The 23,974-nt window shown below is 45.2% G+C and overlaps 1 long non-coding RNA gene across 3 annotated transcripts in view; it reads right to left on the reverse strand.

The window, feature by feature from the left end:
- Positions 1-18,646: 18,646 nt before the first annotated feature.
- The window catches only part of LOC130276372 (uncharacterized), an 85,337-nt gene continuing 80,009 nt past the window's right edge, over positions 18,647-23,974 (reverse strand). For 2 of the 3 annotated variants that reach the window (XR_008845103.1, XR_008845101.1), the window contains exon 3: positions 18,647-19,171. This is a non-coding gene — a long non-coding RNA (uncharacterized LOC130276372). Of the gene's footprint in view, positions 19,172-19,302; positions 19,368-23,974 lie in introns of all 3 variants that reach the window. The other variant, XR_008845102.1, reaches the window with a different exon arrangement.

The following is a 23,974-nucleotide window of genomic DNA, read 5'->3' on the forward strand; positions in this document are numbered from 1 at the left end:
ATCCCACTGTGCAGACCCAAAATTAATAAACAGGGGAGAGTCCATACTGCTTGACCACAGCTCCTGCAACTGCCCAAAACTTGAGGTAACTATCTAAGAAGGAAAGATGGAGTATGGTGCCAATGCATTAAAATCTTAAAGAGCAACTGTCATCAATATTTACTGTCATTCACAGTAGGAGAGGCGCAGCAGGGGTCCTCTACGCCACGCCTTTCTTGAACAATGTTACAGCATCTCGGCCTTGTGTGAGCGACATACAGCTTCTTCTTGTATGGTCTCCAACCAATAGAGGCAGAGAGCTTGCTCACTTCCTGCCGAGCACTCTAATGGTCGTAGACGGCGCATGCGCAGAGGAGCTGAATATCGCTGACACAGGGCCGAGATGACAAAACGTTGTTGAAGAGAGGCATGGCATTGCAGACCCCCGTCACGCCTCTCCGACTGTTCATAACTCATAATAAAAGCAGTTTTTACAGTCGTAAAGCCACCGATTAGACAATAAAAAGGTATGTCTCCTTTACTGTGCTACACAGCTTTTACATGCTGTGTATGGCTTTAAGAGGTAAATATTGATGAGAGTTGCACTTTAAATAGATTTTCCTGATATGTAGCACATGAGATAAGGGCCAGTGTGGAGGATGTCCATCTACTCAAAGAGTCAAAGGGGTTGGCTGGAAGAATGTAGCATCTCCTACAAAGAAGCCTGTAAACCCCACAATGTGCTGATAGAAGGGGTTGGATAATCTAGGGACCCTATCGCTATCCTGTATGGTAGGAAGGGGAGAAACTAAGCATAATAAAACTATATATATTTACACCATAATAAATGCAAAGCAACAATAAAATGCTTTTCAAAGATCTCCATAGAATATAAATAACTTCTGTACCTCTGTACCACTCCCAATAAACTTTGCAAGTAGATGGGTGTAAGAGAATGTCACAACCATCAAGCAAATCAGCAAACTAGAGGAACATATACATGAACATAAACAATTACTTTTATGGTTTAACATAGGTAGACTACTGTTTTCATTTGTCTGTTTTAATAATTTTTTTCTGTATAACATAGCATGGTAGTCTGTGATATTGTGTACAGCACAAAAAGTATATACTTTTATCCTTTTTAAACATGTATGCTAAACATTAACACAAATGCAGTGTGAACTCAGCCTAAGCCAATGTGTGAATGACAAATAATGCTTCATTTGCAGACCTCCATGATTTGATAAATTCGATTTCCATTGATAATTTTTGTGTGATTTTGTTGTCAACACATTCAACTATGTAAAGACGAAAGTAATTCATACGATTATTTCCTTAATTCAGATATAGGATGTGTTATCTTAGTGTTCCCTTTATTTTTTTAAGCAGTGCATGTGGTGTGCACAGAATCAAGTTAGATATATGATATTACCAGCATTATGTGGACCCTATACTTATGAGAAATGCTTTAGCAATTTTTCTCTAAACCTTTGGTTGACAACTCTTAACATGCCTACTCTGCCTGGCTTGATTGACAGGGATATCTGTATAGCAACAGGCCTGGCAGTCAGATAAGGCCAGGCAGGGAGAAGCTGGCAGGGAGCTAGCATTTCTGACCACTACATAGCAGTTTTTTTTATGAGGGAACCTGATGGGATTTCATGCTGCTCATGTTTTGAAAAATATGAATCTCCTGATTAGTTTACTTTAATGAAAATGAGCAATATGAGTTCAGTGGAAATATTGTATGAATTCCTAGAATAGATGGTAGAGATGAGCGAATCGAATCTGATGAATCCGAATTCGTTACGAATTTCATGAAAAATTAGATTTGCAACGAATGTGAATATCGCTGCGATTCTATTGAGCGAATCGCTTCATTAAACTCCATTTAGTCCGGTCTAGGCTTCAGGGCATCTAAAATGGTAGATTCACATGTGAGGACATGGGGCAAGGAACTCTAGGAAGGCGGGAACAAAGGTAGGTGGGATTACCCTGAATAACATGCAGGATGCAGCCTATCAGCAGCCAGTCACCCCTGTGATGTCACAGCCCTATATATTCATCAGCCATGTTCCGGCTAGTCACTTCATCCTTTCACTGCAGAGAGATAGGACTGTCAGCGCTTTGTGTGTTACACATAAAAGCTTTTTCCAGCAGCGTTTCACCTAATCACATAAGTGTTCTGGTGTACAGAGAGCTGTGCGTTTTTCACAGAATTTTTTTTTACTGCAGTCATTAAAGGGGTACTCCGGTGAAAACCTTTTTTCTTTTAAATCAACTGGTGCCAGAAAGTTAAACATATTTGTAAATAACTTCTATTAAAAAATCTTAATCCTTCCAGTACTTATTAGCTGCTGAATGCTACAGAGGAAATTCTTTTCTTTTTGGAACACTGATGACATCACGAGCACAGTGCTCTCTGCTGACATCTCTGTCCATTTTAGCAACCGTGCATAGCAGATGTATGCTAAGGGCAGGATGGTGGCTTAGTTGTTAGCACTGCTGCCTTGCAGTGCTGGGGCCTTGGGTTCAAATCCCACTAAGGACAACAATAAATAAATAAAGATTTATTATTATTATAATAACGTCAGCAGGGAGCACTGTACTCGTGATGTCATCAGAGAGCATTCCAAAAAGAAAAGAATTTCCTCTGTAGTATTCAGCAGCTAATAAGTACAGGAAGGATTAAGATTTTTTAATAGAAGTAATTTACAAATCTGTTTAACTTTCCGGAGCCAGTTGATTTAAAAGAAAAAAGTTTTCTCCCGGAGTATCCCTTTAACCTCCCAGTTACTTTCTACAGCATTGTATTACAGAGAGGGGCAGAGAGTTGTGTGTTGCCTCATACATTTGAACAAGCTGGCTATTTTACTCCACTACTTCTCTAAGTGTACTGTAGTGCATTTTTCTGCCCTCATAAGTTGTCACGATTCGGCTGGCTGGAGGTGGATCCTCTGTGCCAGAGAAGGATTGGCGTGGACCGTGTCGGTGGACCGGTTCTAAGTTGCTACTGGTATTCACCAGAGCCCGCCGCAAAGCGGGATGGTCTTGCAGCGGCGGTAGCAACCAGGTCGTATCCACCGGCAACGGCTCAACCTCTCTGACTGCTGAGATAAGCGCGGTACAATGGAGTAGACAAGAACAAGGTTGGACGTAGCAGAAGGTCAGGGCAGGCAGCAAGGATCATAGTCAGGGGCAACGGCAGGAGGTCTGGAACACAGGCTAGGAACACGCAAGGAAACGCTTTCACTGGCACAATGGCAACAAGATCCAGCAAGGGAGTGCAGGGGAAGTGAGGTATAAGTAGGGAAGTGCACAGGTGAAGGTACTGATTAAAACCTCATGCGCCAATCAGTGGCGCACCGGCCCTTTAAATCGCAAAGACCCGACGCGCGCGCGCCCCGGGACAGCACAGATGGGGAACGGGTCTGGTAAGCGAGTCGGGATGCGCATCGCGAGCGGGCGCGTCCCGCATCGCGAATCGCATCCCGGCTGGGAACATTATCGCAGCGCACCCGGTCGGCAGGTCCGACCGGGGCGCTGCGAATAGGAGAACGCTGTGAGCGCTCCGGGGACAGTACCCCCCCCCCTTGGGTCTCCCCCTCTTTTTGGAACCTGAGAATTTGAGGATAAGATTCTTGTCCAGGATGTTGTCCTCAGGTTCCCATGACCTCTCCTCTGGGCCGCAATTCTCCCAACCAACCCAAAATTTTTTTTTACCTCTGACCGTCTTGGATGCCAGAATTTCTTTCACCGAAAAAATGTCAGAGGACCCGGAAACTGGAGTGGGAGAAACAACTTTGGGAGAGAAGCGGTTAAGGATGAGTGGTTTAAGGAGAGAGACATGGAAAGCATTGGGAATACGGAGAGAAGGAGGAAGAAGGAGTTTGTAAGAGACAGGGTTGATTTGGCACTTGATTTTGAAAGGACCAAGATAACGTGGTCCCAGTTTATAACTGGGGACACGAAAGCGGACATACTTGGCGGAGAGCCATACTTTGTCTCCGGGAGAAAAAATGGGGGGAATTCTTCTTTTCCTATCGGCATGTTTTTTCATCCGGGATGAGGCCTGTAAGAGAGAATTTTGAGTCTCTTTCCATATGGTGGAGAAGTCCCGAGTCACCTCATCAACAGCGGGCAAACCAGAGGGCATGGGAGTGGGAAGGGGGGGAAGAGGGTGACGGCCGTACACCACGAAGAATGGGGATTTAGCGGAAGATTCAGAGACTCTGAAATTGTACGAGAATTCGGCCCATGGTAGAAGATCTGCCCAGTCATCCTGGCGGGAGGAAACAAAATGTCGCAAATAGTCACCGAGAACCTGATTAATTCTTTCTACTTGCCCATTGGATTGGGGATGATAAGAAGACGAGAAGTTTAATTAGATTTTGAGTTGATTACAGAGGGCCCTCCAGAATTTAGACACAAATTGAACGCCTCTATCCGAGACGATATGCGTAGGAAGCCTGTGAAGGCGAAAAATGTGTATAAAAAATTGTTTCGCCAACTGAGGCGCAGAAGGAAGACCTGGAAGAGGGATAAAATGTGCCATCTTGGAGAATCGATCAACGACCACCCAAATAACTGTGTTGCCATGGGATAAAGGTAAGTCAGTAATAAAGTCCATACCAATCTGAGACCATGGTCGTTCAGGAACAGGCAGAGGATGGATGAGACCAGCAGGCTTCTGGCGAGGGGTCTTGTCCCGTGCACAGACTGTACAAGCCCGCACAAAATCAACAACATCAGCTTCCAGGGTAGGCCACCAATAAAATCGAGAGATGAGCTGGATGGATTTTTTGATGCCAGCATGGCCTGCGAGGTGTGAGGAGTGTCCCCACTTGAGAATCCTGAGGCGCTGGCGTGGAGAGACGAAGGTCTTCCCTGGAGGAGTTTGTCTGATGGAAGCTGGAGAAGTGGAGATCAGACAGTCCGGAGAAATAATTTTTTGTAGGAGTACTGCTCCAGCTCCCACCTAGGAGGCGTCTACCTCCAGCGAGAAGGGCTTAGATCGATCAGGTCTGGAGAGTACGGGAGCAGAAGAAAAGGCAGTCTTGAGATGATTGAATGCGTCTTCCGCTTGAGGAGGCCAGGACTTAGGGTTGGCGTTTTTCTTAGTTAGGGCCACGATAGGAGCCACAATAGTGGAAACGTGCGGAATAAATTGTCTGTAATAATTGGCAAACCCCAAAAAACTTTGGATAGCACGGAGTCCGGAGGGGCGTGGCCAATCCAATATGGCTGATAGTTTATCTGGGTCCATTTGTAGTCCCTGGCCAGAGACTAAGTATCCTAGGAAGGGAAGAGATTGACATTCAAAGAGACATTTTTCCATTTTGGCATATAATTGATTGTCCCGAAGTCTCTGAAGAACCATGCGGACATGCTGGCGGTGTTCTTCTAGGTTAGCAGAAAAAATCTAAATATCGTCTAGGTAAACCACAACACAGGTATATAGAAGATCACGAAAAATTTCATTTACAAAGTCTTGGAAGACAGCAGGGGCGTTGCAAAGCCCAAAGGGCATAACCAGATATTCAAAGTGTCCATCTCTGGTGTTAAATGCGGTCTTCCACTCGTCCCCCTCCCTGATACGGATGAGATTATATGCACCTCTTAAGTCCAGCCTGGTAAAGATGTGGGCGCCTCGTAGGCGATCAAAGAGTTCCGAGATAAGAGGTAGGGGATAGCGTTTTTTTACAGTGATTTTATTAAGTCCGCGGTAATCAATGCAAGGGCGTAAGGAGCCGTCTTTTTTGGAAACAAAAAAAATCCAGCTCCGGCAGGGGAGGAAGACTTGCGGATAAACCCCTTTTTTAAATTCTCTTTGATGTACTCCGACATGGCTTGTGTTTTTCCGGAGCAGACAGAGGATAGATTCTGTCCCGGGGTGGAGTAGTACCAGGGAGGAGGTCAATAGGACAGTCATAAGGCCTGTGAGGAGGCAAAGTCTCTGCTTGTTTTTTGCAAAAAACATCAGCATAATCCAGATAGGCCTTGGGGAGACCAGATATCAGAGGAACCACAGGGTCTTGACTTTCAGTACAGGGAGCAGGCTTAAGACAGTCCTTGTGGCAAGAAGTACCCCAGTTCTTGATTTCCCCGGCGGTCCAATCGAGGGTTGAGGAATGGCGTTGAAGCCAAGGTAGTCCAAGAAGAATTTCCGAAGTGCAGTTAGAGAGGACCAGAAATTCAATTTTTTCGTGATGGGGTCCGATGCACATTAAGAGGGGTTCCGTGCGGTAACGCACAGTACAGTCCAATCTTTCATTATTAACAGAGGCGATGTAGAGGGGTCTGGCGAGACTGGTCACCGGGATGTTGAACCTGTTGATGAAAGAGGCCAAAATAAAATTTCCTGCAGATCCGGAATCCAAGAAGGCCATAGCTGAGAAGGAGAAGGTAGAAGAAGAAATCCGCACAGGCACAGTAAGACGTGGAAAAGCAGAGTTCACATCAAGAGCTGTCTCACCTTTGTGCGGAGTCAGCGTGCGTCTTTCCTGACGTGGAGGTCGGATAAGACAATCCTTCAAGAAATGTTCGGTACTGGCACAGTACAGGCAAAGGTTCTCCATGCGGCGTCGTGTCCTCTCTTGAGATGTCAAGCGAGACCGGTCAACTTGCATAGCCCCCACGGCGGAAGGCACAGGAACGGATTGCAGTGGACCAGAGGAGAGAGGAGCCGGGGAGAGAAACCGCCTCGTGTGAACAAAGTCCATATCCTGGCGGAGCTCCTGACGCCTTTCGGAAAAACGCATGTAAATGTGGGTGGCAAGATGAATAAGTTCATGCAGGTTAGCAGGGATTTCTCGTGCGGCCAGCACATCTTTGATGTTACTGGATAGGCCTTTTTTAAAGGTCGTGCAGAGGGCCTCGTTATTCCAGGACAATTCGGAGGGGAGAGTATGGAATTGGATGGCGTACTCGCCAACAGAAGAATTACCCTGGACCAGGTTCAGCAGGGCAGTCTTGGCAGAAGAGGCTCGGGCAGGTTCCTCAAAGACACTTCGAATCTCCGTGAAGAAAGAGTGTACAGAGGCAGTGACAGGATCATTGCGGTCCCAGAGCGGTGTGGCCCATGACAGGGCTTTCCCAGACAGAAGGCTGACTATGAAAGCCACCTTTGACCTTTCAGTTGGAAACTGGTCCGACATCATCTCCAAATGCAGGGAACATTGTGAAAGAAAACCACGGCAAAATTTAGAGTCCCCATCAAATTTGTCCGGCAAAGATAAACGGAGGCTGGATGCTGCCACTCGCTGCGGAGGAGGTGCAGGAGCTGGCGGAGGAGATGATTGTTGAAGCTGTGGTAGTAGCTGCTGTAGCATCACGGTCAGTTGAGACAGCTGGTGGCCTTGTTGCGCTATCTGTTGCGACTGCTGGGCGACCACCGTGGTGAGGTCAGCGACAACTGGCAGCGGGACCTCAGCGGGATCCATGGCTGGATCTACTGTCACGATTCGGCTGGCTGGAGGTGGATCCTCTGTGCCAGAGAGGGATTGGCGTGGACCGTGTCGGGGGACCGGTTCTAAGATGCTACTGGTATTCACCAGAGCCCGCCGAAAAGCAGGATGGTCTTGCAGCGGCGGTAGCAACCAGGTCGTATCCACCGGCAACGGCTCAACCTCTCTGACTGCTGAGATAGGCGCGGTACAAGAGAGTAGACAAGAGCAAGGTCGGACGTAGCAGAAGGTCAGGGCAGGCAGCAAGGATCGTAGTCAGGGGCAACGGCAGGAGGTCTGGAACACAGGCTAGGAACACACAAGGAAATGCTTTCACTGGCACAATGGCAACAAGATCCGGCAAGGGAGTGCAGGGGAAATGAGGTATAGGTGGTGAAGTGCACAGGTGAAGGTACTGATTAAAACCTCATGCGCCAATCAGTGGCGCACCTGCCCTTTAAATCGCAAAGACCCGACGCGCACGCACCCTAAGGAGCGGGGCCGCGCGCGCCGGGACAGCACAGACGGGGAACGGGTCTGGTAAGCGAGTCGGGATGCGCATCGCGAGTGGGCGCATCCCGCATCGCGAATCGCATCCCGGCTGGGAACATTATCGCAGCGCACCCGGTCGGCAGGTCCGGGGCGCTGCGAATAGGAGAACGCTGTGAGCGCTCCGGGGAGGAGCGGGGACCCAGAGCGCTCGGCGTAAGATAAGTGTATACCACATACCTACACCTATGTAGTGTACTATTTTGTACCTTTTAATCTGTCAAGGGCCTAGATACTGTGAAAGACCAGGCAAAAGTAATCACTGGCTGTTGTTTTACTCCACTACTTCTTTAAGTGTACTCTAGCACATTTTTCTGCCCTCATAAGTGCATACCACATACTTACATCTAAGTGGTGTACTATTTTGTACCTGTTAATCTATCAAGGGCCTATATACTTTGAAAGTCCAGGCAAAAGTAATCACCAGCTGTTGTTTTACTCCACTACTTCATTAAGTACTGTAGCGCATTTTTATTCACATTATTAGTCAGTCGCCAGGATTACGGGATGAACAACGTCATTACACTGCTTCATTTCCTACAACACGTGTTGGAAACGATGGCTGGTCAGGGCAATGGAGATGTGGCGCCTACATCTCATGGCCACATTAGCCCTGTGCGGGCTGAACTGGAGGAGGAGGGGAGGGGGACAGTGGAGCACAGTTTAGGTTTTGAGAAATGGGTAGTTTTTCTAGTCATCTGACAGGAGAGGAGGAGAAGGAGCAGCAAGAGGAGCTATAGAGTTATGAGGAAGGTGAGACAGAGGACCCAGACTCAACATGGCAGTATGCAGTGGAGATGGAGACAGGGAGTCCCTCTGAGTCACTTGCACAAATGACTGCTGAATTGACTGCTGAATTGTCACCATTCGGCAGCGGGGTGACATCTGGCTCTCCACCTTATTGCACCCTCGATACCGCCACAAAATGGGGGCCTTTTTTACACCCACTGAGAGGTAGGACAAACTGACCTACTACAGAGACATTCTACGTAGTCAGTTGGCCGATGCCTATCGGCACCATCGTCCATCCTCTTGTAGGTCTGACTCGAGGGGCCCTCTGCACTCCAGCTCCATCAGCAGCAGCCTTAATCTACAGTCGCTGATGAATAATTTTCTTCACCCGCATAGTGAGGCAACTCATCAGCAGCAGGTAGACCTGGAGCAGGACCTGAACAAGCAGGTGGTGGCATACCTTGACATGCCTATGCCAACACACCTTGAAGATCTGCTGGACTTCTGGGCAGCCAAACTTGATTTGTGGCTGCAACTGGCAGAGTTTGCCCTGGAAAAGCTGTCCTGCCCGGCAAGTAGTGTGCCATCAGAGCGGGTGTTTAGTGCGGCGGGGGCCATAGTCACCCCATCTGTCCAGGAAAAATGTGGAGAGACTAACCTTTGTGAAGATTTATCAGGTATGGATCATCCAGGATTTCCACCCACCAATGCCTGATGTATCAGAGTAGATTGACCATGGTGCCACACCAACACTTCACAAATATGGATGGTGCCAAACAGATTTAAGGCGCTGCTCCCCAGTTACAAACATGCCAGCTCCAGGCTTTCTAATTCAGCCTTTATCTGTTCTCCTCATGCTTCCGCCAACTCAAGGCTGTGCCATTTAGCCACTATATGGTCTCCTCATCTGCCGCCAACTCCAGGCTGTGTCATTCTGCCACTATATGTTCTACTCATGCTGCCGCCAACTGCAAGCTGTGCCATTCAGCCACTATATGTTCTTCTCATGCTGCCGCCAACTCCAGGCTGTGCCATTCAGCCACTATATGGTGTTCTCATGCTGCTGCCACCTCCACGCTGTGTCATTCAGCCACTATATGTTCAACTCATGCTGCCGCCAACTCCAGGCTGTGTCATTCAGCAACTATATGGTCTCCTCATCTGCCGCCAACTCCAGACTATGCCATTCAACCATTCAACCATTCAACTATTCAACTCCTTTTGCTAGATTTTGTCCTTTGTTACTAAACTATTTATTCAAAGTAAATGCCAGGGCCATTAAAACTTGGGAGTGCAATATTACATTTCAATTTCAAAATCTTAAATTTCAATTTAAAAAAATTGATGTAATCTTTTCAAGACTGAGGCCCTATGGTCATTGACGTCATATAGTAGCTGTGGAATTACTGCAAGAATCCAATGAAACAGGTTGGACCTATCACAATGAACCATAACTGATTAAATGAAACATGTGCAGTTCCACAAAGAGTAAGACGGTGGGAGGGGGGAGGCCGGGGGTGCTGAGAGGCACGGGCTGGAATAGGTGTAGCTTGCCTCGCGGCGAACCGCCAGCTTGATGCTCACCAGGATGGGTACTCAAAAATTTTTAATAAATTCAAATAAAATAAATATTACATCATTTTTTAAAATTTATTCATCAATTTTGATGCCATATGCTGCTGCCACATCCAGATGCTCTGCCGCAGTGCTTCTAATAGCGATACCTGTAATCTGCATGTCCTACTGAATAACAGTATTATTTCACTAACACAGCACACTCCCTATGCATGTTAGGACAAGGCAAAGTATTCTACATCCCTATTGAGCCTTTCTGTAGGCCAAAAATAGCCGTTTTTTAATATCGATTCAACGCAAATAAATTGGGACCGAACCAAGTTTTTTCTGAAAATTCGGCGGACCGTCCGAATCGAATTTTTCTAAAATTCGTTCATCTCTAATAGATGGTATATGCAAAGAAAACTCATCCAGTAAGTGAGGAGTATTGATCGGTAAGTGGCTGCAGTGTGCTCAGAGATCTGTAATCATCTTCTTTACCCTCCGCATTAATGTTTTCTCATTTACTAAGCAACTTTATGAGGTCAATAGAGCAGCACAATTTATCTTCCATTGATAGAGACCTAAATGCTGCATGACTGTTATCTGTACCAAAGCTCTTTGTCCTGCTGATCATGGAAGACCTGGAGGTTGGACCCTTACCAATCATATAATGTACCTACACTTACCGGTAATTGATCAATGTGTTTTCCTGAAAAGCCCCTTTGAGGCTTGGTTTTCACTGGAGAAATCTTGCTTTTACCTTTCAGCTTGATGACTCTCAATAGCTCTTTTTTAATGGTAAATGCAAAACTTTGTAAATATTATTTACACAGATTACTATGAGGAAGGCAGTGGTCTGTATAGATGTGAAGATACCATGACACAATCCTGCTGGAGACACTTCCGTTTATTTTCATTTCTTTTATAAGTGATCTTGGCTTGGTTTTTAATGTATAGTATAGAACTGCAGCTGGCTGAATTGTAAGCAGCGTGCTCTAAATTTAAAGCAGCCTGCACATTTGGAGATGGAATTGGAACGGGGCCCGCTGTCCTTAAATATGCTGCAGACAGATCAAATCCAGATGTTAACATGGAATAAAATATTAACAAATGGTTCCCAAGAGCCAAGAGGAAAAGAAAACTGTAAGTGGAAAGAATTCATAAAACTGGATACAATATCAGATACTTAACAATGTTTATTATTAATAGATCCTGAATGAAATAGAATAGTTAAGAACTTCAGAAGTTTAGAAAGACAGAAATGGGACTATTAGTGGCATCATTCTATTTGGCACCAAAGGCAAACAGTTTCCCCCAGAATGGTGCCTACAATCCATCACAATGGCAGGAAAAGATCACATGACTAGCTCCACAGCCTTTTTATTGAAAAGGAATCTTACTGGCGATTTCATTCTTCTAGTGGCACAGTAGGATTGTGCCTTATAGACTTGATCCTTATGACGCAATTTTTCCCAACTCTGCATCAATGAGCAGTTAAATTTTACGTAATGTTACATACTGTGTAATTCAATAGACTCATATTAGTGCATCAGTTGCGTAGCTCTAGTGGCTGGATTAGCACCAGGGTCATAAGTTTAAATATGACAATCACCGTCTCTGGAAGTTTGCAAGTCTTTCCCAAATTTGTGTGGGTTTTCTTCAAGTTTTCAAGTTTCTTCTCACTTGACCGAGAAGAAGGCAGCCCTGGAGATGATACATTGTAGTATTATGTGATGCCCATTGAAATATATAGGTGAACACGCAGTACCTGTTTATGCTGAATTTTTCATAGTAGGAACTAGTCTTTTCAACACTGACTGTAATTACCGTATTTTTCGCCGTATAAGACGCACTTTTTCTTTCCCAAAACTGGGGGGAAAAAGTCGGTGCGTCTTATACGGCGAATACACCCCTATCGCGGCGGTCCCTGCGGCCATCAACGGCCAGGACCCGTGGCTAATACAGGACATCACCGATCGCGGTGATGCCCTGTATTAACCCTTCAGACGCGGCGATCAAAGCTGACCGCCGCGTCTGAAGGGAAAGTGACACTAACCCGGCTGTTCAGTCGGGCTGTTTGGGACTGCCGCGATTTCACTGCGGCGGTCCCGAACAGCCTGACTGAATAGCCGGGTTAGTGCTTACAGGACACCGGGAGGGACCTTACCTGCCTCCTCGGTGTCTTCTCTGTTCAGGGATCCCCTGTATGGCCGGCGCTCTCCTTCTTCGTCATCACGTCGTTGCGTACGTGCGTCGGCATGCGTAACGATGTGATGATGGCGACGGAGAGCGAGGATACCCGGCCGGCAGCAGAGACGTTCCGGAGTGACGGGGACACGGCGACAGCGATGGAGCGACATCCAGGGTAGCGGTGATGGGTCCGGAGCGGCGGGGACATGTGAGTATTACCTCCTATGCAGTGGTCTCAATCTGCAGACCTCCAGATGTTGCAAAACTACAACTCCCAGCATGCCCGGACAGCCAACGACTGTCCGGGCATGCTGGGAGTTGTAGTTTTGCAACATCTGGTGGTCCGCAGGTTGAAAACCACTATTGGGTTCAAAATCTTTATTTTTTTTTATTTTGCACCTATAAATTAGGTGCGTCTTATACGCCGGTGCGTCCTATAGGCCGAAAAATACGGTATATATCCACCTGTTTTTCCTTATTGTTATTATTTGTACAACAGGGATTGCGCTCATTAGGACTTCTACCACATTAAAATGTAGTTCAATTTGCAGGCATTATGTTATAGAGCAGGAGGTGTTGAGCAGATTCATATATAGTTTTGTGGGAAGAAAGAGAGCTGTCAGTTACTGAGTATGACCACCCACATGACTATTTAGCCCACAATGAGCAAGCTATATATCAATCTGCTCAGCTCATCCTGCTATATGACTATTTAAGGAGTACTCCTGTGGAAAACCATTTTTTTCAAATCAACTAGTGCCAGAAAGTTAAACAGATTTAACATTTTAATCCTTCCAGTACTTATCAGCTGCTGTATGCTCGACAGTAAGTTGAGCAGTTCTTTTCAGTCTGAACACAGTGCACTCTGCTGACATCTCTGACCATATCAGGAACTGTCTGGAGCAGGAGAGGTTTGCACCTTCTCTGGACAGTTTCTGACACAGGTGTCAGCAGAGAGAGCACTGTGGTCAGACTGAAAAGAACCATTCAACTTCCTGTTAAGCTGATAAGTACTGGAAGGATTAAGATTTTTTAATAGAAGTAAACCAGTTGATTGAAAAAAAACATTTTCTACCGGAGTAGAGGCTGCAGGTTGGACTGCATTTACTACTTGACAGGCTCCGTTTAATACACTTATCAACATAAGAAACAAGCCCAAACAAACTAAATGCAGGAAAGTAATACATGGCTGTTAATCTCATTGGCACCTGTGGAGGCACAGGAGTTGATTTTTTTCTGTCCTGCATTATATTTGGTTAAGTGTATTTCCATATCTTGTATCATTCAGCTTCATCTCGTAAAATTTCTAAAATTTATTTTATATTTTATGCATTAAAATACTCAATACATTACTCAAAACCTTTCACCTTTTTTTTTTTCCACCTTGGCAAACATTGCCACTACATCCATAGCCCTAATCCAGAGAAACCACTACAAATGTTATTTTCTAATATTACAAGCCATAATTTGCAACTATTGGAAACCTAATCTTTTGGGAGAGCCATATTAACAGAAAAGAGTTGAGATCAGTTTACAAGACAAACAAGACAGAAACCAAAAAACACGCCCTAAATATAAACCTGACATCTTCTACCCTAATTAAAACACATAGCAGCCATAACAGAAAGTTCCATCCCAGGGAATTAGACTCTGGATCTGCTTCTTTCCGTCATTTTATGGACCTTTGTCAGCTTTTGCCTGCGCATTCACTTCCACAAATAATCTGTCTCTGTTTTGGATACCAGAAAACTATTTATTCTATGTGTGATGGCGGGGTGTGTGGTGCTGGGCAGATGTTGTTACCCTAGGGGCAGATGGCATTAACCCTTTGTATTCGTGATGCCAGGGTGTGGTTTAGCCTATAACCACCCGAAGGTATACCTCTGGATCCTGGGCTAGGCACGGGAGCAATAAAGACTCCAACACCAAGTTACGAACAAACAGCAGCTTTACTGAGGGTAGACAGTTGGTAAAGTCTATACAGTTCAGCCAGGGCCAAAGGAGGTGACCAGTGAAGCAGAGACCTTAAAGGGGTACTCCCACCCTAGACATCTTATCCCCTATCCAAAGGATAGGGAATAAGATGTCTGATCGCGGGGGTACCGGTGCTGGGGACCCCCGCATTATTGCATGCAGCACCCACCTGTTTTTTCACCGGAACCGCTGGAGGGTCTGAGTCGCAACTACGGGACACGGGGGCGGAGTCCTGACTTCACAGACTTCCATTCCCGTAGTCGCGACTCAGACCCTCCAGCGGTTCCGGTGAAAAAACAGGTGGGTGCCGCATGACATATGACATGGTATAACTCTTCCGTTCCCGTAGTCGCGACTCAGACCCTCCAGCAGTTCCGGTGAAAAAACAGGTGGGTGCTGCATGACATATCACATGGTATAACTCTTAAAGCATGGTACTATAACTCTTAAATGGAGAAGTTGATTTTGGAGTCCAGCCTGCCATGTAGTGGGCATGTGTCCATACAACGCTGGCCTTTAAACCCCCAGTAGGTTATATGAGTGGGTATGTGGAAAGCCTTCAAAGCAGTATAAATAAAAAAAAATTGACTAGAGTATTGTTGAGATATTCTTGACATTTCTGCTTGGTTTTAAGCTACCGCAATTATTTTCTGAACACAACAGTAAGATGATCGTGTGTATTCTGCAGGAATGCTTCTCAAGTGACGCAAAACCTGGGTATAAATCAGGCACAGCCTGTCCTCGAAAGCTGTGAATATCTTTGTTATATATTTGGATGTGAATCCAGTGTAATTTATTGATTAGTCATTGTTAACTAATTATTATTCATTTTTATTTGTTTGAAAATTTTTTCGCTGCAATTTGTATTTCCACATTAGACTAAATGACATTACCATCATCAGTGCGGATTAAAGGGAATGCATCACCTAGATTTATTTATTGATTAGAGACAGATAATAAAACTATTTTTTTCTAATCTCTTCCTAGGGGAAGGCTAAGCTCTAAGTTTCCGCTGTTGTGTTATCTATATATTGGTGTCACCTTTCATACTCCTGTCTGTAATGATAAGGAGGACACTGCTGGAAAGTGATCTATACAGAACAGAAAGTCTCAGCTTAATATAAATTCTAGTGGCCAGAAAACTGCTTAATAGCAAGCCCCATTAAATGTTTTAAATATTAAATTACTTGATAATTAAAACATGATTTAAACAATAGGTCATTTTCTAATGTCACAGTTCCTTTAAGGTTTCATTTACATGACAAAACTGTATGCACAGAAGCCATACAGAGTTCCTGTAGCATCATACTACTGCCATATGGAGCATTCATACAGCACCATGTTATAGCGGTGTTCTGGAGAGGGTAACTTTGCAGAAACTAAGAGGAAACTGGATGTAAATACAAATTATATGCACTGATGCCAAAAGGCTTAAAGGGGTACTCCGGCGCTAAGACATCTTATCCCCTATCCAAAGGATAGGGGGATAAGATGCCTGATCGCGGGGGTCCCGCCACTGGGGACCCCCGTGATCTTGCACGCAGCACCCCGTTATAATCAGTCCCTGGAGCATGTTTGCTCCGGGTCTGATTACTGGCGATCACGGGGGCCGGAGCATTGTGACATCACGGCCCCGCCCCCTTGTGACGCCACGCCCTGCCCCCTCAATGCAAGCCTATGGGAGGGGGCAGGGACCCGGGGATAAGGGGATAAGGGGATAGGGGATAAGATGTCTTAGCACCGGAGTACCCCTTTAAAGCGTTGTTCCAATCCCATTATGGGAGTTGAGGAAACAGTGTAGCCTTGTGGCTATGCTGTTTGCATAGCTTTCAGGAGTTATATAACTCCAATTAAAGTAAATGAGAGTTTTTTTTGGCTTCCTTACCACCTCCAGGGGAATACAAAAGATGAGATGGGGATATCTCTTTAAGTATTGAGATCAACCTGAATTTCTTTATAAGGAAATAAACCAAAAAATATATATTCAGCTCTGGAAAAAGAGGCTACACCTAATTTTTCTTACATCAGTATATCTACATATATGGAAGCCATTCAATTCAATTGTCTGTCAAAGGGGTTGTCCAGCAAAATAAACAACCTGTGTATGGTGTCAACAAGTTTAATAATGCAACTTTCTGATATAATGTTACTATCCATAGTATACAGATCTCCCACATCATGTATGCCCTTTCCCTCGTAACCTTCGCTCGGGCACAGTAGTTTCTGTCAGAATGGGCTCCCTGCTGCCTTAAATAATGATTCATAATTCTAATGAGCAGTAATACCAGCTCCCCCTCCCCCCCCTTTACATAACTGGTCTCATTCTGTGCAGACAGCATGGGAGGGTGAAGGAGAGACAGAGCAGACTGCTTTTAGAGCCTGTGATGTGATGTCACAGCTTACAAGGGAAAGAGCATGGCTGATATAGAGAATCTGCACTAATAACATTACACTCGTATGTTGTTTTATTATACTTTTTGAAACTAAATGCAGGTTGTTTCTTTCGCCAGAAAAAAAAAACTTTAAATTCCAACACAGGTACACCTCATTTTACTTAAAGGAGTAGTGTAGTGAAAGATAACTTATCCCCTATCCAAAGGATAGGGGATAAGTTATAGATCGCGGCGGGTTCCAACCGCGATCTCCTGAATGGGGCCCTGGCAGTCTGCTGGAAGGGGGCATGCTGACCCCCGCCCAGAGTAGTTTCTGACACCCCCCTCAATGTATCCCATAGAGATGGAGGGGGCTTCCTACGTCGGTCGGATTGGCCGCTTCCGGCAGACTGCTTGGGCCCCATTTAGGAGATTGCGGGGGGTCCCAGCTGTCGGACCCCCTGTGATCTATAACTTATCCCCTATCCTTTGGATAGAAGATAAATTATTTTTCACTGCACTACTCCTTTAATGAGATAGTGTTTAGGTGAATTCCTGAACCAAATCTAATTTAACAAGGAAAAGTATAAGAAAATATTGCTCTGGTCATCGCTATCCCCTTTCAATAGGACCAGCTGGATGACAAAAGAGTGCAAGTAGTACTTTAAAGGTAATTTAAATTTAAAAAAAATAAGTATTCAGCATGCTGCTGCCAACCTGAACCTGAAGATGGGGCTATATAAGGGCAAGGTGAAGCAAAAGACATTTGGGACAACAAATGTCCACATTGGAAGTGAGCAAAGACGACTTACCACTGACCGAGATGACCATAAACTCATTAAAATGTCAAGTGACCTTCAAAAATAATGTCAAACAGCAGCTTGGATGAAGTGCAAACCTAGAAAAGACCCTTCATCAATAAGAAGCGTCTAATTAAAAAGACCATAAGGATTGGACCAGAGAGGAATGGAGTAAGGTCATCTCTGATAAGTCACAATATTTGCCCAACATTAGACTTGCTCCATCTAATAGTTAGATGGAGACCTAGAGAGCCCTACAAGCCACAGTGTCTCACACCCAATGTGAAATTTGGTGGAAAATTGATAATGATCGAGGGATGCTTCAGCAAAGCTAGAATTGGACAGATTTATTTTAATAAGGGGCGCATGAATCAAGCCGAGTAAAAGGTTATCCTAGAAGAACACCTGCTTTCTTCTGCCCTGTCAATGTTCTCCAACTCTGTGATGCATGGAGCATTGTCCTGCTGGAAAAAAAACAATTCTCAGCCAGGTCAATTAAAGTGTGGATGGAGGACTACTAGGTAAGGACCCTGTCATAACATGCCCAATCTCCAGACCTAAACCCAAATAAAAATCTTCAGAAGTGGTATATAGTCACCCAACAGTAATGTGACAGACTAGTCAAGAGAATGGCAAGATGAATGAATTAGAATGAATAAGAACTAGTTTTCTTTGCATTAGTTGAGGTCTGCATTGCCATAGACGGCAATGCATTTCTGACAGGATTTTGCCGAAAGAATTGACATGTTAAAGGGGTACTGCAGCCAGAATGAACTTATCCCCTATCCGCGATCTTATGAACAAGACCCCGTCCCACTCAGTCAGGAGCATGTGTCGTCTACCTCTAGACGGCACGCGCTCCATTAATTTCATTCTAGAGGTAGACAACAGGTGCTACTGAGTGGGACAGTGACCCGTTCATGAGATCGTGGGGGGGGGGGGGCGGGGGGCGGGGGCAAGCGGTTGGACTCCACATGATCAGCTACTTTATCCCCTATCTTGTGAATAGGGGGAGAGGTTAATTCTGGCTGCAGGTCCTTTAATTCTTTTGGTGGAGGCCAGAATTGGAATTTCCATGGCAGATATTCCATTGCACACGGTGCAGCAGAATCCCATTGAAAACACTGAATCAATTCTATTTTGTATTAAAAATAATTGAAGTACTGTAGTCACTACTATTGTAGTCAGTTTGGCTCACTGACAATCACTGGCATGGACGGGAGGTTGTCTTGTGCTGACATTTTTTGGACTTTGTCATTTACATATTAGGTACAAGCAATTCAGTGCTTCCAGCAGATGCTCACTATTACTTTCAGAATTCATTTCATTCCAAACGTGGAGGAATCTAAGGAACGTCATGTTCACTAATAATATGCTTTCAACATGTTGCTTCATTTAAAATCCCATTGTATCATCTCTGTTTTCTTCCTGTTCCCCATGGTGTACTGCACAGACTGTCAAGACAGACGCAATTCCTTTCTTCTGCTTTGTCTTTTGGACTTTAGACAAATGGTTCAGGCCAGATGTTGCTGATGGGATCAGCTTACACTTTCTGTTGCTAAGTGCGGTTCTAAGTGAAAAAAAGCAAAAATAAATATTATTGTGAATCCACTATGATGAGTCTGCTGGGAATTCTCTCTGCTCATTTGGAGATTTCCAACATATTTTTACATAATAGCAGCTGCAAAGCATTTCACATACCTTAAATGTTTTTTCTTTTTCCAGAAAGGCTTGTGATGGTTTAGTATAAGATACAGATTTCTGTGCTATAAAAAAATACATGTTTCTATAAAGTTCACAGCAAAGAAAATTACTGGGTTCCCACATGGCAGATTTTTGGAAAACCCCCACTGCAGTTTTGGAGCCAAAGACAGAAATGTGGATTCAGCTGAATAAAGAAAAATAAAGGAATGACTCCTCCTCCTCATGGATTCACTTCTGGCTTGGGCTCAAAAACTGCAGTGACTGTTTTCCAAAAAACTGCTATGTGGAAATGCAGCCTAAGCCTTGTATGTGCTAGGGTAACAAAAGGGTAACAATCAAAGATCACTCAACACCGTGCTGGCCCACAATTTTTTGATATGAAACAGGAACCTCTTAGTCCAAATTCACATCATGCTTATGGATAACATCACCGGTATATGCTGGAATACTGGCAATAGGGCATTCTAACGTATATTGCAACAAACCAGTGGCATTCCGTGGACATAAAAGGGGTATTCCAGGATTTTCTTTCTTTAGCCTTTGAGCCCACAATGCCAAGTTATAATACTATATAACACGCAAATATAGAAACAGACATGACTGCACATCCACAACTTGTACCAAGATCTAACAGCGTTTTAAAACTAACAGGTCGTACATGTACCTATTTATCAAAATGTGCAAGTCCACTCTCCACATCAAGGCCACCTGATAAAAGTTGATTTCTAAAGGGAAGCTGGTGTAGCGCTGGGCAGCGACCACCATCACCGTGACACTAAGCTCACAGGGGAAATATCCCAGTGTCTAGGCAGCCCCACTAAGCCTGCCCGACTAAGCCTCCGGCTCTGGGCCACACCACCCCACAGACAAAGAACTACAGTAACAATCTTGTATATATAGGAAGAGAAATTAAATGTTGCACTCACCACGTTGATGTGAAGAAGACTTCAGGTCATCTTCATTGAAATACTGCAGAAGGCATAGGGGAAGGGAGGGAAGGATACAGATATCAGCTCTAGAGGAGCTGACTGAGTGCAACGGGCCGTTTCGCAATACAACTGCTTGATCACTACAGCAACAATGGCCGCCACGCAGAACCAAACCAGTGTGAACACCTACTATATACTTCCTGCCAGAGGACTGGGAAAATGCTAGGAAGAAACCCTTGTGCAGTCTCCTGCTACAAAAAAAAAAAAAAAGCCTCTGCCGATTGGTGAAGTGAGGTGCTGGCCATGGGAAAACAAAAAAACAAAATGAATGAGGCAACAGAAGCAATAGAGAAAAACAATCATGGTCGCACATCTACATTTCCCCACTTGATCCCTCCAATGCCACTTCATTCCTCCCAATGTAAACCCTCTGTGCCACACAATTTCCCCTGGTTCCTCACTGTGCCATTTCATTCTCCCTTTATTACCCTCTGTGCAATTTCATTCCACTCCTTTATCATCCCCTGTGCACCATTTCCCCCTGTGCCATTTCTTCCCCCCCCCTTGATCTTCCTCTGTGCCTTTTCATCCCCCCTTTTTACCACACCCTGTGCCACATCATTCCCCTTGTGCCATTTCTTTTCCCCCCTTTAACCCCCCTCTATGCCTTTTCATTCCCCCTTTGCTAAATCATTTGCAACTCCCCCCCCTGCCACTTTACCCCTGCCCTCTGGTTCCCCCTTACCACTTTATTCCCTCCCTCTGATCCCCCCCCCTGTTACTTTACCCCCCCCCCTCCCTCGTTGATCCCCCCCTGCCAATTTATCCCCCCTCTGATCCCCCCATGCCTCTTCTGTGCCAAATAATCCCCCCTTTAATACCCCTGTGCCATGTCATTTCCCCCTTTTTTCCTCCCTCTGACCCCCTGACGTGCCTCTTACCTGGCCGGCAGGCTCAGATGCAGGGGCTCGGCATCTCAGCAGGCTTGACGCCCTCTGTGCTGTAGTGACAAGTGACATCCTCCTGCTCTGTGGCTTGATGTCAGGGACGTCAGTTGTCAGTGCCTGCTTTATATCAGTTAGCAGTGCCAATGGACGTACAGAAGCAGGAGACCGCTGTTTAAACATCGGTCTTCTGCTTCTGTGCTGCGGCTGCAACCTTATTGGTTGTAAATAAATAAGGAACCCAAACTAGACCCTAAAATATAAACCACAGACCCTGAAATAAATGATGACCTCTGACCAGACTCCAAACTAAATGTAGAGTACAGAATAAATTCAACATCTAGTCCAGATCCCAGAGTAAACACAGATCCTAGATGAGAACCATGAATAAGTACAGTCTACAGACCAGTACCCTACATTAAAAAAACAGACCCAGAATGAGATTCCAGAATAAAAATAAATCCAAGCTAAAAGCAACAATTTGTATCTTTGGAAAGACCCCCTCACAATTGTCTTTAATTCTCTGTGTGCAATGCTGATGTAAACTGCCACCAAAAATCTATGAGAATTTTTTTTTTATTATGAATATTATTATTATTATTATTATTGAATAAAAGTACTAATATAAAACTAATAGATTCAACTTGATTTTAGCCACTTTAATTTCTTTTGATGACCTGCTAATGGCACATTGCAATGGAGTGCACTTTTTTTTTATATATTTGTTTAGGACTATATAACTTCCTAAAGCCTGCTCTTTTTTATATGAACAATGCCGAACTAGGAGACGGAAAGCTGGCAGTCTGATATTTCTTGTGTGGTCCATTTCCTTGCAGTATACTCCCTCCTCCACATGAGGAGAAAAGGCACAAAGGATCCAATTAATGTCAAGTACCAAGTGAAAGTTTCCCTTTTCTTGAAGTGTTTCCAGGTCTCTGTACAATTATTCTCTTTGCAGATGCTTTTAACTAATTGATTGCACTCTCCTTCCTAATAAAAGACACCATAAGTTATGGCCCAATTCAAGTTTGTACACATAACAGCTGATCTGTTGCTCCCTCATTGCATGGCTACTGAGATAATGCTGTTCTTATAAAGCACAGTCCTGAAAGTTCACACATGCACAGCAGCCTACCAGTCCAGTATAAGGCCAGGTTCACATCTAAATTTTGGCCGTGTAATTTATTTCATGGCCTAAGAACATTACAACATCACTCTGTGCTGCTGCTTTGACAAACACGCTTCTTGCATTGTGAAAATCAGCACACTATCATAAAATAAGCAGAGTTTTGAATGGTTTTATACCTGGGATTATTTTACACTTCCTGAGATTGGAGCATACGAGGTCTATATCAGCTTGCTTATGTTTCTGACGGAGAAGCTTGAGTCTAAAGACATCTGCCACTGAACTTTTTCCTTGAAGTTCATTGATATTCTAATATCAATAATGACTCCGACGCCAAGTCACGGACAACACCGTAGCTTTACTGAGGGTAGACAGATGGTTAAGTCTATACAAATCAGCCAGGGCCCAAGGAGGTGAACAGTGATGCAGAGACCTTAAGGGCTTGCTGGGACTTGTAGTAGGACTGGACAATTGAATGCAGACCATGCTGACTTGACAGATGACAGGGACTGACATGACTTGATTTATAAAGCTGTGACTTTAGCTTATCTGGAATTGATTGTGGCTGCAGGACTTGACTTTGAGGCCTCCAACACTCTGGACACACACACTAGGCACGACTGCACTGGACCTCAGCAAAGACTTGTAAGTAAAGGAGAGAGAGCTAGCTCCACCAAGAGCTTATATGGGGAGACTAGCAGGGAGCCCATAGGTCACTCTTGGGGTCACCTGGTTACTGGTGACATTTTATAATACCTTACAAATGCAGAACATATGTACAGGGGGGGGGGGGGGGACAAGTACAAGGGAGCCCAGGGGATACTGAAGGGAGGCTTCTGGACAGGGCAGCAAGAGTACGGGGTAACACCTCCTCTATTTGGCCACCACATTTCCTAGGGCTCAGCAGTTTCAAGCTATAATAGGGTGGCAGAATCATATAATTTATGTAACACTAGCTGAATACCCGGCATTGCCCGGTTTTTCCTCCCTAATCCTTGTTGGGGAGGAAAATAAACAAAGGAGGAAGCTTTTGACTTCATATCCCGTCCTCATATATTGTTGTCATATCCCAACCCCATATCCCAACCTCCTATCCCGTCATCATATCTCGTCCTCCTATCTCAACCTCCTATCCCGACCTACTATCCTGTCCTACTATCTCGACCTCCTATCCCGACCTCCTATCCCGTCCTCCTATCAAGTCCATCTAACCCGACCTTCTATCCCGACCTCCTATCCCGACCTCTTATCCCATCCTCCTATCCCGTCCTCCTATCTCGACCTCCTGTCCCGACCTCCTGTCCCGACCTCCTATCCCGTCCTCCTATCGCGTCCTCATATCCCGTCCTCCTATCCTGGTCCTCCTATCGCGTCCTCCTATCCCGTCCTCCTATCCCCACCTCCTATCCCGTCCTCCTATCCCGTCCTCCTATCCCGTCCTCCAATCCCCAGCTCCTATCCCGTCCTCCTATCGCGTCCTCGTATCCCGTCCTCCTATCCCGACCTCCTATCCCGACCTCCTATCCCGACCTCCTATCCCGTCCTCGTATCCCGACCTCCTATCCCGACCTCCTATCCCGTCCTCGTATCCCGACCTCCTATCCCGTCCTCGTATCCCGTCCTCCTATCCCGACCTCCTATCCCGTCCTCCTATCCCGACCTCCTATCCC

This window comes from Hyla sarda, chromosome 6, assembly GCF_029499605.1.
Source record: "Hyla sarda isolate aHylSar1 chromosome 6, aHylSar1.hap1, whole genome shotgun sequence".
Taxonomy (NCBI): domain Eukaryota; kingdom Metazoa; phylum Chordata; class Amphibia; order Anura; family Hylidae; genus Hyla; species Hyla sarda.